This window comes from Buteo buteo, chromosome 2, assembly GCF_964188355.1.
Source record: "Buteo buteo chromosome 2, bButBut1.hap1.1, whole genome shotgun sequence".
In the NCBI taxonomy this organism is placed as follows: Eukaryota; Metazoa; Chordata; class Aves; order Accipitriformes; family Accipitridae; genus Buteo; species Buteo buteo.
The window spans coordinates 70,928,771-70,943,479 of NC_134172.1; the positions used below are offsets into that span (position 1 = coordinate 70,928,771).

Sequence of the window (14,709 nt, forward strand, 5' to 3'; positions counted from 1 at the left end):
CATAACCACAGAAGTCATAAAGGCAACTTATCCCAAGCCAAATAGTTTTGTTTCTAACGCAGGGCTTTAATTATAACATGTCATATAATGATGACATAGTGCTATAATAGGCAAATATAATGCATTAATCTGATATTATATTTTGGCTTTAACAATAGGTGCAGCGAACCAGCCTTAGTGGATAACTCATTCAGAACCTATCTGCACACTCCACCTAGATACTTATCTGCCTCTTTAATTAAGTGGAGGGAAACTTCTTGAGGCCATACCCATAAAGCCAGTCTCTGATGATAGCAGAGTTACTGGAAGCCTTTGGTAATCGTTTACACCCACGTATTGTGGTTAGCTTCCAACTTTGGCTCTTTCCGTCTTGCTTTGGAACCACCTATTTATCCCCTAGTGTAAATCCCCTAGTTTTTTTTACCAAAAGGGGTACAAAAGATCTCCGGAGGTTCATTTGAGCAACACGTCAGCATACTGTCATTGGCCTCCTCAGGACTGAACCAGGCTTCCTAATTGCAGCGGTAAAAAACCAGAGCTTTGGCAAATTTTTCACTTACCAGTATACTTCTTGAAACAGTAGGAACCAACTGCATCAGTGAACACAGTACGGCCAGTGTCCTCTTTCCATAATGCAAGTTCCCCAGGTTGTCCTCAGCATGCGCTCATGGCAATCAATCAGAGACACTACAGCAACTGACTTCAGTGGAAGGAGGAGTGGGCCTTGTGGGATAAAACCATCTTTCCTGATTCTGTGGGTCCTATGTAACTTTGTGTACATTGAAAAACACCCTCTTTAGCTTCTTCAAACACAAAGAGTTTGTAGGATTTGCATGGTAAGCTAAAAATAAAATTTTAACTAATATATTAGTTTGGAGAAGGTGGTTCCCTGATATGCAGTGCTTGCTCTCTACTAGGAATTTTTGAGAGAAATACCCTGCTCTGAGGCAGTAATATACAGAAATCATAAAGACTCCATATAAACAGCATCTGAAGAAAGTACAGGGACAGCAATCTCAAGGCCATGTGAGATGGATAACTTTCTGAGGTGACAGTAGTGTACAACAAGTACTATAGTCCCTGTAGCAGAATAAAGGCAGCTGACGTGAGGTTCCTATACTTCAGTACTAGCTAAGCAAGCTAGGGTGAGTACAACCAAAATGGCTCCAACAGCTTACCGCCTCCTTTTCCTTTTTCTCTCCTTCTGCGGCTCTCTTCGTACTCTCCTCCGATCTTTTCCAGTATGAAAGGCTCTGCTAATGACCTTTGAACAGATCATGTTGAGAATGTCACTGCAGAGCTTCTTAATTTTATGGTGGCGCCTAGATAATATGGTGATGGGTACTGAAATGCTGAAAAACAGACAGACAGATAGCTAGATAAGATTAGATATATAAGTAATTTAGTCAGTCATCATACAGAGCAGCTGACATAAGTTCATTTGTAAAGCCAACTGCTAAAATTGCTTTAGAAGTCCTTACATTTTAATTCTGTTGAAAGACAGACCTTTGATCTGAATTGTTTTGGTGGCATGTACATTATTTGAATGGAACTTCACCTGACCAGGTAATACCAGACCGGTCATTCCTGGCATACTATTGTCACAGAAGAACAGTGTACATGCAAATCTATACCTACCAATAGCTCAAGGGCAGACAGATAACTGAGCATCATGGAACAGATATAGACTGAAAGCATGAGCACCACTTTATGCTGATATACAGAATGAATCATGGCTAATAAAAGGCTCAAACAACCATATATATGACTAAATGTAACCTCAAAACACTTTTAAATTAAGCATGATCAGAAAATACAAGGAGAAAAATGAATAGATAAACGTTATTGCTTCTCTTTTTCATTAATATTTATTAATTTACACTGGGGGGAGATGGAGGAGGAAGAGAAATAAAACAGACCTGTCAGATTTGCTATTGTTTATAGGCAGTTTTATATTTCAGCTCTCAGGTACCAGCAAAACACTGGGACGTTTGTACTGCATTCACTGCAGGGAAAATTATTTACATTCACATGTTATGTTTTTTTAATTCGGCATTAAAAAAAATTTCAAAGACACTTCCTAGGGCAGTTTATTTTTGAAGTGGGTTATTTGTTTTCACCCTAAATCTGAGGCCACGGCAGTATTCCCAACTATGGAAGGGGCAAGAGAGTTAATATAAATGTGTAAAGTTCGTTAGTCCATGTGTTTCTCTGAGTGGCATTCACCCCAGCACTGACACTTTGCACCACAAGTCCCACTAAAGCAAAAACTGCTAAGTGCAAGGATGAACCACAGATAAATGGTTGCATGTCTTAATTAGTGATGGCTGAAGCTCTCAGAAGATTCTGTGGTTGAATTAGAATAAGCATTCAAGAAGTTCAAATGTTAATCCAAGCCTCTTTAGTTTATAATGATGGAAGTCACTCTCTAGAGCTGGCTTACTCATTCCGTTTTTAATATATCCTGACTGAAGTTGGGTTTGAACCGCTGCACAAACAGCAGCTGTCACAAAAAGTAGCTCCTTCCTTCATACCCACTCAAAATCAGTAATTGCAGGTGTGTAGAAAAATCAACCGACTGAACAGCAGTCTCCAGACAGCGCTTGCCACAGTCCTGTGTCCTTCTGTGACATTTTACTTTTGCATATACTCAGCTCTAAGGCTTGAAGGCTTGGATTAATCTTACTGAACTGTTAGAATCCCCATTTCCTTAACATTTGGGAAGCTCAGCCTCTTTTTCAAGATACCTGCCTCTTGCCAGTGACTACAGTGAAGGAGCTAGACTCCTAATTTGAGCATCTCATTTATTTGCCTGTACTTTGGAAGGATCAAGGTCCAGATGCCTTGTGAAATGCCTGATGTTACGATATCTCCCTGACCGGTAACCTGTCCCTCATAGCTAGTCCATTATGGGATATTTCAAGTCAGCTTTCCTGCACATCGGTGTATTATAATGGACTGTAACACAGACTTGATTCTCTAAACTGAAGCGTTCATATACAATATACCTAGAGCCTGATTCCCCACTGTCTTATGAATGTGCAGTCAAACCCATGGACTCATAGCAAGTCCACAGGGTGTGTAAAATGCTGTCTAGCACACCTGGAAGTGCCAGGCTCTCAGTCTGCTTAAAAGCAATGGAGGATGAGGCCAGTAGTTACAACAATTGTACTTATATGCCTAAAGTCTGCATGAGCAAATATCAGGCTTGTTACGTATATATTTGATATCTGCAAAGAGTTGTCCAGCTTAATGCATAAACGGAGTAGGTGCATATTTCCCTTGCGCACCGCATGCCAAATATGTGCAAATCAAGCACAAAAGTATGCCATCAGCTGAGACAACCATTTAAAAACAGGTATCTAAAAGTATTACGTAGCAAAGTGCTAAAGAACATAGTTTTAATTTTCAAAATTGCCAAGCAGCAAGCAGCTCTTGTTTTTTTTGAGAATCAGACCACTCACACATTTCCTTTTGGGTTTTGGAACATGATTTTATATACTTATTTTTTGAGGAACATTGGCCAAATTGCTAGCTGTTGGCCGGAGTCTTTATCAGGAAATATGTAATTGAACGTTCCAGGCCAAGATGCATAGAAAACAAAACCGGGCAGAAACTTGTATAGTATGGTGGTAGTTGCACTGGAAGCAGTAAAAAGGATTAAAAAACCTGGTTCCATTAAAAAGCCCAGTTCAGGAAAAGGGACAGAAATGTACTTTTGTGAACTTGAAATGTGTACTTTTGTGTTTGCCGTGATAACAGCAATCTTCCTTACAGCATTGTGCACTTTCAAAGCTTTGAATGAATAACTGTAGCTAATGAATAATAGTACCTTTAAATAAAATCTTAATTGCAAAACAAAGGAATAATAAAGAAAAGTTAGTACTTTTAAATTTTTTTTTATTCAAAGCTTAGAAAAGTTTAGGTTGGAGTTTTGGGTGAAGGTTTGGTTGCTGCTTTTTCCCCTTTTATCTGAACCAGCTCACTCAGACCTAATCTTCATCATCTAAACCACATGATTAACACACAAAATAACTTTGGAGCAAGCCAGGTCCAAGCAGGAAGCTGCAAGTACTATCATGTCTTCATGATATTAGCCAGCAAAATAACTGTGGTTTCTTCATTTTTTTGTTGGTTTTTTTTAATTCTCTACATTTATGTTTTCCTTGAAAGGGGCTTGCGTTTTTGTTTCTTCTTTGTGTTGGAAACTTTCAGATTTACAATCTCACTCCCGGAGGGAATGCTAATTCTCCTAGACAATCCCCACAAGACTGGGGCAGGCCTGGACCCTTACGCAAAATGGCTAGGGACAACTCTCACTCCGCTCAGTCAAAACCAAACTGTCCAGCCAGATAGTGCCTCTCCTACCTGGTCAAGTTTAAAAGAAAGTAGCTCCGCCTGTATCATGTGAGGGGACTGGTCCTGCTAGTCTGTATTAGGATTTTTCAGAATATTCCATCTGAATTGGCTGTCCTGAGAAAATAGACGCTCCTTTACTTCTTTCAGGATCCCAGTGGGTTTTAGGTGGGAACTCTGTACTAAGCTGCTCAGATCACAGCAGTTCTGGGCATGTCTAGACATAAAGTTGCTGGTACTGGAAGAAATGTTATCCTGAGCAGGGAGGAACCTACTGAGTTGTAGGTGCTTAAGTCCTCTTTTGCATCTGGCCCTAACTTGCAAGAGAGGAAGAGCCAAATGCTCAAAGGCAGCTTCCATTTTATGGCTCTAAATTATGCAGAAAAATTATGGACTCGATAATTTTGCGCCTGCATTTGTATTGGAGGTGAGGCAGAGCCTTGACCAGGCAGGGAGAGGCTCTGATTCTCTGCCCTTCCTCTGCTCCGTGAATTCAGAGGGAAGAGAGGCCTCATGCCAGCAGAAATCATAGTCCCCATGTGTGTCATACACTCCTATGCAAAGCTCCGCGGTTGGTACTCTGGGTGCTTGTTGGGCAATGGCATGGAGAAGGCTGGTTTCCTTGGAACATTTTCTGTTCATTGTACTGTTCTTTCCCGGCATTTCATAAACCACCACAAAGAAGATGACAAAAAGGGGGAAAAAAACCTTCTTAAAATGAATTGTGTTGTCTCTTCCCTCACTATCCCAATGGCCTTGGCAAGCTCATAGGAGCCAGGCAGAGCTGGTCTCTGCTGGATGTTACTCTTTGCACAATTTTATGATAATCTGGGGGAGTTTGCATGATCAAATGGTGCAAGCACAAGGAGATAAGTCAGGACTCTTAGCCTTCATTCCTGGTTCTGCCACCAAGATCCTGTTTGTATTGGAATGACATATATAAACTCTTTTGGTTGTCCCATTGGCATGAACCTTGTTTTATGTATTTGCTGCTTTTGTTATTTCTAGGGCTATCTGAGGCTCAAATCAAAACAATAGCAAAATGTCCCAATTTATCTGCAAAACAAATTGTAATCCTAAGAACTATGACCTCTCTGCTCTGATTGAAAGCCTGTTAAAGACAATGCAAAGACATCTGTTGACTCCAGTATACTTTAGATTACAGTGCAGGCTCTTGATCAGATGGAAAAGAGAAGGAAGGCTACTAGAACTCAAGGAAGCAGTGGGAGAACAATGATGTATATTAATGGGAGTAAAAACACTCTCAAGGGATGCTGGAAGCAAGACTTGGGCCAAGGCTTGGCTAGAATACACAAGTTTAGGGACCCAGCTTTTGCAGCTTCTTGGCTCATCCTAGGAAGAAAACAGCTTCCTGTCTTAACCTCTTAACATGAGTTCTATATTTGTAATTTTCATACCTGAAAGAACAGCTCAGTTCTGCTTTCTTGGCAAAATTCCCAATGATTTCATTGCAAGCACAGCACAGCTCACATCCTTTTATTCTCTGCTGTTGGGTCTTTTTCACATCTTTCCACACTGTGAGGCTTGACTGGTCCTCTCCCCACTTATGCTCATTCTTGGTCTCTGTTTCTTTGACACAGGTAACAGTTGTTAACTCTATCTAAAGAGCGTATTTGTTTCTGTAGCAACCAAAACAGAAAAAAGGGAAATTGATTCAAACACTGTCTTCTGCATCCACTCAAGGCATCTCCGGCTTATAGTGATGTGTCTTCTCCTTGCTTTTCATCGTAAGCCTTACTGTTAAGTTCACCTGTTCTCAGATGGGGCTTATGGAGGAGAATGGGGCAGCTGGACAGTCCTAGCTGCCATACTTGCAGAAGTAGTCTGTAAATGTAGCATGTGATCATCCCAAAGCACAAATAAAAAAAGGAAGAAAAGAATGAACCAAAAATGTATTACTGTTTTTGAAAATGAAATCTCATGATTTCACTACGTAGCACTGCTATTTCAGTATTGTAGTTTTCAAAGCAGTACTAACTTTGTGGTCCTTCTTTAAGTACCTACTTCCCTGGGGTTGTTATCTACAACTGCCCTCTCTGCCTTTCAAAATCCTCATTTAAATTAACAAAGTGGTTCCAAACAAGTGGTGGGCTACACATAAAATCTGGAAAGTTTATCTAAGAACGGATTTTTCCTAAGTTACTTCAGTCTTTATCAAAATAAAAACTGCAAAGATACACAACCATGATCCACTAATAACCATGTCATCTCTAGTCCATCTGCTATCATGGTGCAAAATGAGGGCGTTCGAAGAATATGAACACTGATTATATAAGGAGATGCTTTGGGTTGTGATCGGAGATGGCTCTTTCTTCTAAAAATATACTAAATTTGATTCACTAGCAGCAGCAACAAAAAAGATATTTTGGATCATAAGGAAACACTTTGACTCAAATATTTAATTTTGCTTTAAGGGTTTCTAAAAATATAATTAAGCACTAAGCTAAAATGGAAACTCTGAATCCCAAAGCTAAAACATTTCACTTAGAAATAGAAAATGCTAAAATTGTATAATTTGATTTGTTTGGAATTTCAGGGTGATATAACTAAAACAGCCAGTTGAAACTGGTTCTGGTTCACAAAGCATTTCAGTTTTCCTAGATTTGAACATTTTGGCTAAGATTATCCAATGATAAATAATGAGAGGATGTTATTGTGAAGAAATAACGTGCTGTCAGAATCAGAATTCCAGTATTACTGGATACAGCTCTATAATGGCAGTTTACTGCATGATTTTATCAACAATATTTCCAGACCTCTCAGCTGAAAGGCAGAGTGGGTACAGTTAACAAGTAAGTCATGGTTTGCTTTTAGTATATTATTAGCTATGGCAAAATTACATCTCAACAAATCCATAAACTCCACTTGACAGGAAAATACCATGCACATCTGTGATGCCACAGAAATAAAGTATCATGATTAAAAAAAAACAAAAACAACAAAAAAACCCCAATGGTTCTTTTCCCTCAAGATTTTCTTTAGACCTGTCCTCAAAATTAATCCTAGGGCAGGTAATTTATTATGACATTTAAGCAGTGTATCTAATACAGTTGCAGTTCATACTTTAAATTCAAACATAACATCAATCCAACAATTTTTGGCAAATAAAAGGCAGCAATGGAGTGTCAAGAATTCAAGGAGACTCCGATCTAATTTAAATGGTGTTGCTCTCAAAAGCTGGCAGCAAGGAGTGCATCTTTTTAAAATGTTTCTATTAGAAGCTGATGTTTATGATCGCTCTCAGCTTGGCAAGAAAAACACTATTCTAAACATTTACATTTCACATTCTTTAGGCCAGTTGAAAAATGTTGGCTTGCAGTTTCTCCACACTGCAGAGAGGTTGTGAGGAATGTTATAGTAGAACGTTAATAGTCATGTACTTTTCTTGTTCTTTGATTTACTGTGTGGTAGTTTTTATACTAGTTGTGTTCTTAATGTTGTCAGTCCTGATCTGCATTTCACTCAAACATGAGCCTAGGTTTATTTTTCTAGCTAACAAAACCAAAGTCAATTAATTTATTAATAATACTTTGTACTAACGTTATAGTCACCATTTGGAGACTTTCCCATTTGAATATATTCACTACATACTGTTGCAAAACTCCCCAGCAGAGTCAGAAAATGAGCATTTTTCAAGAGATGCAGTCTGTGAAGGAGGGAGGCTGTCACTGTTCTGTTTGTTCAGACGATTTGGCCATGTTCTGGTTTGCCTACGACTCTGATCACAATGTACAGACATCAGCAACAAAAATAATAATATAACGTATAACCCCTGACTCCAAGGTAACTACTTGCCTGAGTAAGTGCCACACTTGAGTAAGACATTTGTGTTCTGCCTGCTGTGTGTCACACATCATGGGCCCCAGTGCACAGCTCTGGTGAGCTCTCATAAATAATACCATTAAAGCCAGCTGGACTGACTACTTGTACCTGCCTACTCACTCCCTTGCACACAGATTTCCCAATCTAACACAACCTAATAGCATCAGGGAAAAAAAAAAATTAGCATTGGCTTTATTCTTCACCAAGAGCATTGTTTTCAAAGCAATGTTTTGAAAATACAATTAAATCATAGATTAGAGATGTATAAATGTATTCAATGTGTTCCCCATTCCACAAATCACTTAAGGATATGTATGAATCTTACTGACATCATTAAATGAATCACTGAATTAGGACTGATGCATGGGATACGATGAAGTCCTAAACACTGCCAACTCCCAGCAAGGCCACTGAAAGTTGATGGTACCTAGGGACTACAGGATTGAATAAATACAAGAATGTATCCACATGAATAATCTGCTGTATGCAAATCACCTCACTGCAGTGTTGCAATCAGTGGGAGTCCCCAGACTGGACTGCTCCTGTGGGTAAGCTCACTCATGGTCTGAGGATCTGCAGAATCAGGCTTGGTGGTATGTGCTGGATGCTTGTGCACTATCATTTTAATTCAGTTTGCTAAGGTGTGTACAATCTCTGTTAAGATACACGTAAGCCACAATCACAGTGGCATCGAGTCAGCTGCTTCAGGATTTGCTGTCAGTTGAACACATGAGGCTGATGGAAGTGGCTGCTTCTATGACACTTGGATAAAGGAAAAAATTTGCTGTATGCCTTGCTGGTAGTAGCAGTAAAGAACTCAAGGCAAGGGAATTTTAAAAATTGTGAATACAAATTGTAGGTGTGAAGTTTTAATTGCCGTTCATAATTAGGCAACAATACAAACAAACTGTACACATATAATGCCCGTCATCAGAGGAATTCAGGTAACTTTGAAAGTTTGTATTCAAGTCTTATCAAAATATGATGTTGTGACAGTATTATATGGAGACCTGCTGAAGCAGCTATAAACTACCTTGTCTGGGCCATGGCAAAAAGCCTGGGCCTTACGGCTGCTGGCACTGTGAGGTCAGGAGTGCACTCCCTTCTGGCAGCTCCCTGTGCTCCGAGTTAGCTGAGGGTTTATGTTGTTCAGGGAGGTGCTTTTATTCAGTTGGATAAAAGCTGGGTCTTGCTGGCTTACATCAAACTTGTTTGGGAATATTTGCAGACTCATGGAAACAAAAGACAATGTCTCTTGACAAAACTTTTTAGTGTAATTCTGTGCAAGAACACTCTCATTCCAGAATAAAAATGACCACACAACGACTGACTCAAAACTAACTCCCTGCCAGCCTTTAGAAACTGAAAGTCCCATTTTAAAGTCGAAGGCACTTACAAAAAACCCATGTTTTTATTTAGCTTGTTGTTTCCAGTGTGTACATCCCCCAGAGCAAGCACCCAAAATCCAAATAAAGTGAGGGGAATCTGGAGGTACCCAGTGACAATTGCCTCACTTCATGACAAGCACCCAAAATCAAATAAGGTCAATTGAACTTTGAGGTGCTCAATGACTCATTTCAAGGCAGACATTAAAAATTAAGTATCTTTGAAGGCTTTTGAAAATTTTAGCCTAAGTGACTGGGACAGAGGAGGAAGCTGAGGAATTCCTGTTCTCATAGACAAGTCCTCTCAGAGCAATTTATCAGTTAATGATCTATGTTCATATAGATTTGTATATACAGGTCTCTATAGGAAACCAGTAACACATCACAAATTGTAACTTAATAGAATCTGTGTATAACCAGTGTCTTGAATAACACTAATAACTCCGTATAAAGAAATAAAGGGAGCAGTTCAGAGTGGGTGGGAAGCAGTAGCCGACAGGCTGGCTAGGAGGAAGGGAGAAATAATAAGGCACCTAGTTCTCAGGAAGGGCCAGCAGGTGTATTTATAGAGGTCACACACCTTCTGGTCAATTAGGTCTAAACCCAGAGGAACCACTGGTAAAATATCCATTGCTGCTGGCTTTGGTAAAAGCCAATTAGAGACGCATTTATATTATAAAACCTAATTTCTAGGGAATAAAAGTGTGGAGAACTTCAAAGAGTTGCCCGAAGAAGGACGGAGCATGGTGTATGTTCAGGACTGGGACTAACGTATCCCAGTGCCTGAGTGTGTGGACATTCTTTGAGATTCCAGGGGGGATAGCTTAAAACACTGGCGTCTGGTTGCAAAACTTAAGCCAGAATTGAAATAAATTTTATTTGTTTACTTTACATTTTACTTATTTACTTCCTCCTAGTCTAGTATCTAAATGTTCAATTTTAATTGCTTCCAAATAAACACTTGCTTTACTATGAGGCTTGTCTGATGTTGGGGGTAAGGTAAATGAAAACAAAGCTATGGTGTTACAATTCCATGGAGATGACAGATTGAGTCAAAGAAGCACATGTGGGTAATCCTGAGAACCTGTACCTCAGCACAGCTTCATGAGGTTCTGCAAGTGGGAATATTTTTTGCCAGGCTGCAAAGAACCAGTGCAGGAGCTAGGAATGACGAGTGCCAAGTTTGCAAACATGGTCCCTTTAGTAGGCACAGACAGAACCCTTTCTGAGGCGCAGAGAGACTCCCCATAGCTTCTCGAAGCCATGGTGCTGTACAATGAGTAGACCAAAGTCACACCACGGGTTAGTGACAAAGCTGAAAAGAATCCAGATTGCCAGCTCCCTGTCCTAAATACCAAAAGTAGTCCTGCCTTCTCCTCTAGGATAAAAGTGTAAGGAAAAATACTCTAAAAGCTTTCAAGAAGCACTGTGGATTTTGCTGTTAAAAGAAGAAAACATTATCAAAGGATCAGAAAATTCCACAAAGTAACACAACAGTTACTATTGCAAAACTCTGGGGGATCTCTTCTGTGGTATAGAGTTATTCAGCAGCTCAAATTCATAGCAGCATTTCTTCGTCCTCCACAGTCATAAATTCTTTTTCCTGTTTTGGATAAGTTCAGTAAGCTCAACTCTTCTGGCTTCAGTGAGAGCCAGACTTTGCCTAAAATTTAACATTTTTATTGTCCTTTCCATAGAACATTTATGCTGTGTTTATCAGGTTCATTTCTTTTTTCATTAGAAGTTAATCGCAATGCCATTAGCACTACTTTAATGTCATGAGAATCACACTCTGCAGGGTGCATCCTATGACTGCCTCAAAAACCTCTCCCTGTGGATATTTTGTCTCTGTGAAATACTCTGGTTCCAACTATTCATCTTTGCCAAGAAGAACAATGTTACCAATTATTCCTACAGTGGAAAATAAATCAGAACAATCTTTTGTTTTCTTGCAGTTGATCGTACATATCCTTCATCAGTAGAAATTCAGCTATGAATTAGAAAAAATTCCTTTCACCTTCCCAGCCTCTTCAGTTTGTGCAGGATTCATAGTATGCCTATGCATCAGATGAGTTATTTTACCTGGGAGGTAGGAATTGTTCCAAGTCCATACCTGCTCAAGATGTAATTCAGTTTTATGAAGGAGACTGGCATAATGCCTATCTACAAAAAATCTCCAGCATTATTACGTAGAGCACAGAAGAGCTAACAGTGACCCAGTAAAAGAAATCAAGAATCTGAAGGTGGTTTTGCAGAGAGAAAAGATCTGTCATTAGTGAAAAGAAATGAGGTGAAATTACTGAAAGAACATTTCTGATCATGCAATCAAGGAAATGTAGAACAAAACTCCAGGGCACAGAGGGATCTGTGAGTACTACCTTGGGGAGAAGGTACTACAGATACTTCTTCAGATAAGGGCATATCAAAATTCAGTGCCTGAGCTTAGAAACCCAAACATTCATATTAAAAATACAATCAGCTCATGTTCGTGTATTGGGACATGAGTAGCTTTAGGACTTGGCTCTCACATTCTGCTTAAACATGCAATTCATAAGAATAATTCAGATGTGCCATTACCTTGAAGGTATCAGAAATCAGAGCAGATGCACACTCAGGTTATACAAACAATTGCCCTTCTGCGCATGGAGTTGTGAAAATCTGCTCCTAAAGGTTTTTTGCATTTATTTTCACTTTGTACACGAATTGCAGAGGTGTTGTCCGAGGTGCTGAGTCCTCCTCAGGTCACCGTGAAGCTGAAGGAAGCTGCAGGTGCTCCATGCCACCGAAAAATCACGTCATTGGCTTAATCATCAACAAAGTCTTATTACCAAGATTTGCAGCTGGTATCCAATGAAATCTGAGATACCAGTTGGAGTCCTAAGCAACTAGTAATACCAGTTTTTCTAGAAAATTAATAAATGCAAATGTTAACTGTTCTAAATTCACTTAATAAACAAGTCACCTGGAGACATTTGTGGTTTTCATTAGAACAGAGAATATAAATAGAAAAGGAAATGGAAGGCCTGATACTTAGTGTCCAATAAACCCCACAATGTGGCCAAGCTTTTGGAGGGCTCTCTGGGTATGCAATGAGATAATTAGCAAAATGTCATTGTAGTCTTTCAATCGCTATAAAATACATTTAAATGCTTTCTAAGTGCACAGCCCATTAGTGACTAATGAAGCAACTGCAGCTGATAGGCTGGATCCTGCACTAAACAAGGCAGAGCAGAGAAGATAAACAGTGCTAAACTGCATGGCAGGCATAAGAGGCTGAGAAGCTCCAAGGAAGTGATTCTGTTCTGAGCTAGTGAAAGAGACTGGCAAGGGATGAACCTTGCCAAGTGCCTCATTAACACAGAGGCAGTGAGTCTCAATACATGTCCAGTGTCCATTCACACCCAATGATTCCGAGGCTAAGTGAGAAGAGGAACTTGAGAGTCATCCCCATTCAGTTTAAGAAACGGTGTGTTGCACCGAGTCTTAGTATTGTTTCCATTCTTGCCTTATCCCCAGTACAAGAGCTTGCTGTCCTGTAACAGGCAGACCAAACACCAAGCGAAAGTTTTGTATGACTGCTCAGTGCTGAAAAAACTATGCTCCTCCTGAAGTCCTGGCTCTACGAGACATATGTGGATTCCCCTGGAAATCTGCCCAGATCTAAATGTGAGTATGGAAATGGGCGTTATTGCCTGCACTCTGTGTTTGTGTTCGAACTCTCCCTTGCCTGCAGTTTCCAGATTTTTCCTATTGAAACTAGGGTGAGATTATAAATTTAAAGGATCTATCAAATAATTAGGTATCATCTTGATAATGAATTATGGATTGAAAACAAGTCTCATAGGTTGAGAAAGTTTGAAAAATTGTGCACTTGCCTCCAAAGGAAAAGGAAAAAGGACATATAAGGAGAATAAAACTACTGTATCACAAGTATAATGTCTTAGCAAAACTAAATCAAAGGGTAGATTGCATTTTGAATCTGGACAATGAGTAAGATTTTCCCAGCTTCTGCAGTGGCCTAGACATGTGTCACCTTTTACATTCCTCACCAGTCTCTCAGGAAGCAGCTGTAATGTGCAACTACAGTTCCCAGCCGTGAAGCCATCACATGCTACCTGCCAAGTCTGGCAGAGTCCAAGCGATGACACTGCTTCACACTACTGTGTGGACTGCACTAAAAATTACCCAGCTGACCTCCATAAAAATTAATCGAGTGGCCCTGCTCAAAGCATCATGCGTCTTCCTGGAGTTATGCATTGGAAAGGACTCTCTGAGTCATCCTTCTAATTTGCATATCCCTTTGCATCTTGGCATTAACAGTCAAGAGCCATTGGAGCCAGCTAGAAAAGCCTCATGTTTGTGCTCTCCCATGCAAATACCTCTTCTCCCTATATATTAGTTACTGTGTGTGGGTTTTCTCTCTCACTCTCTCTTGCCATATGTGTGGGAGTTGATGGCATCAACTTTATGAAATCTCAACACATGCCAAGAACAGCTGGAGAAGTTGAAACAAGTTCTGGGTGAGGTGAGTTTCATGGGCAGGGACTGAAATTAGCAAAGGTACCATGGCTGCTTGCCATCCTGAGAGTCTCACATGGAGCATGTGGGCTTTGCTTGCTCCAAAAGCAGATTCCCCATGGAAAAAAAAAGGATTTGATTTGATTTAGATAATTATGATGGCAGAGATAGCTGAATTAGAAGAATCTGTTCACCAGGAGAGACCATCTCTGCACCTCTTCCGTGACTGGTTCATTATGTAAATATAAAAATTTCATCATAAGTCTGAGGTAATTAATATCTTTAGCCAGCATGTAGCACTCTTCATCTTCAAAATGCTTTACTAACATTAATAATTAATCACCACAACACCCTGGGAAGGTTATCATCTTAATCAATGGGTAAACTGAGGCACAAAGATTTAAAGTATCGCAACCTGCCAGTGGCAGTACTCGTGTCCCAGCCTGGTGCTCAGTGTGTTACAGTGCGTGGCCAAGCTACCTGATACGCTTTATGATAAGAAGGAACAAACCAAGAGGGCATTCCAGGATGAGTGAAATAAAACTCCCTCCAGACTGCACACAGAGCAGAACCTGTTAATCACTGGCTACTCCCTACAGGTCTCTGT

General features: G+C 39.9%; 1 long non-coding RNA gene across 1 annotated transcript in view; it reads right to left on the reverse strand.

The window, feature by feature from the left end:
- Window positions 1–14,709, reverse strand: part of LOC142026251 (uncharacterized) — a 51,361-nt gene that overhangs the window by 4,056 nt on the left and 32,596 nt on the right. The window contains exons 2-3 of the long non-coding RNA XR_012648793.1: window positions 5,775–5,996; window positions 1,179–1,352 (exon numbers count right to left, since the gene is read on the reverse strand). This is a non-coding gene — a long non-coding RNA (uncharacterized LOC142026251). The remainder of the gene's footprint in view (window positions 1–1,178; window positions 1,353–5,774; window positions 5,997–14,709) is intronic.